This window comes from Dipodomys spectabilis, unplaced genomic scaffold (genome assembly GCF_019054845.1).
Source record: "Dipodomys spectabilis isolate Male_0828 unplaced genomic scaffold, ASM1905484v1 ptg000349l, whole genome shotgun sequence".
Lineage (NCBI taxonomy): Eukaryota > Metazoa > Chordata > Mammalia > Rodentia > Heteromyidae > Dipodomys > Dipodomys spectabilis.
Genome location: NW_024871026.1, coordinates 352,633 through 354,230, shown reverse-complemented (window position 1 = coordinate 354,230; position 1,598 = coordinate 352,633). Strand labels below are relative to the sequence as shown.

Sequence of the window (1,598 nt, the reverse complement as noted above, 5' to 3'; positions counted from 1 at the left end):
GAGGGCAACGAGGAGGTGTCTTCTACAATAGCCACTGAAGTGAGGGAGGCAGAAGGTCAGCTGTTCCAATGGGCAGATGTGGAGAGGTTTCTAGAAGGGGATCAAGTCCGCTGCTTTGGGCAGGAGTATCAGTTATTTTTACAGAAAGCAACAGAGAAATTAATTTTCTTTTCTGACTACTGAAAAGTGGAAAGATGCTCAAGTTTGCCATTTAAAGGAACAATAGACATTTCCAAAGTCTCTGTCTAAACTTTGGTTTTCTTTAAAAAACACACAAAAAACCAGGTCATCACAAAAAGTAATGTAAGTGGAGGCTGTAGGCAGGTACTGTTCTGTCCGTGGCAGTCTTTTGTGTAAAGTAAGGCGTATTGGAGCTCCAATTTAACTGATGCAGTGGGGTTTACTGGCTATGCATGCCGAGGCAGTGCAAGTCGTCCGTGCCCTTGCTGTCGAAGCCTGGGAGGGGCTGACCATACTTGTCCACGCACCAACAGAAGCCCCGCTTTCTGCCTTTGGAGGGGCAACACTGCTTCTTCTTATAAAATCCTTTCTTGTCGCAGTTGGGGATGTGCACACCCCTGGGACTCAGCACATTGGGGAACTTCATGTGATTCAGGGTGTCTTGCATCTCTCTAAGGAAGGGACCATATTCTATCTCCAGTTTGGACTCCGAGGAGAAGGTCTGGGTGTCCGTGCTCTGGGACTCATAGTCGACTTTGTAGTGCTGGCTGTCCTTTGCGTGACCTTTCTTGATGGTGTCCAGCTTCACGTGAATGGAATGGAACTTGGAGTCAGGCACCCTATGTGTGCTGGGAGGGGCATGGCTCTCCAAGCTCCCCGTGCCTACGTCCTCCTCTGACTCACTAGCATTTCCTGAGGCAGAGGGCGCCAGCAGCAGCAGGTAGGCGCTCAGCCGGCCAGGATGCTGGCATTGGCGCAGAACCCGCGGCCATCCAGCAGCGCCTGCAGTGGGCGTGGCTCGGTTGGTGGCAGCTGGCAGCTGAGCCCCTAGCTGCAGAGTTCTGTGTAGACACCTCACGGCTGACCCTCCCGCAGAGCACATGTCAGGCAGCTGCAACAGCCTGGCTCGCGCACCAGCTCGGCACACGCAGGCACTGCAGGCAGAGGCTCGCACTGGGCCAGCGCGATCCCATCACAGTGCTCACATTGCAAGATGGGACCCTCGTCACCGGTGGCCTGAGGAGCAGGGCCAGGGTGGTGAGTAGAGCTGCCCTGAGCGCCAAGCGCCGCCGGAAGCATGGCGCCCATTGCAGGGGCCAACTGGAGTAAGCAGTTACTGGGTCAAGGCACGCAGTGTGAGACTGCAGGATCTGGAGCGCAACTACCGGTGCTCGGCGTGCAGCTGCCTAGCTTCCACCTCAGTACCTATAAGTTCTAATGTCACCCTTTTTCTGTCTTATAGTAGTTTGGCTGATTTTAATGTAGTTAATCCATTTTGAGTTGATGTTAGTGCAAGCAGAGATCCACTTCCAGTTTTCTGCCTATTGATGTCCAGTTTTCCCAACACCAATAGTTGAAGAGGCTACGATGTCTGTGTATGTGTGGTGTGTGTGTGTGTGTGTGTTTGTGTGTGTGTG

The 1,598-nt window shown here is 52.9% G+C and overlaps 1 pseudogene; it reads right to left on the bottom strand.

The window, feature by feature from the left end:
* Positions 1–340: 340 nt before the first annotated feature.
* Positions 341–1,260, bottom strand: LOC122095404 (annotated as a pseudogene).
* Between the last annotated feature and the right edge of the window lie 338 nt (positions 1,261–1,598).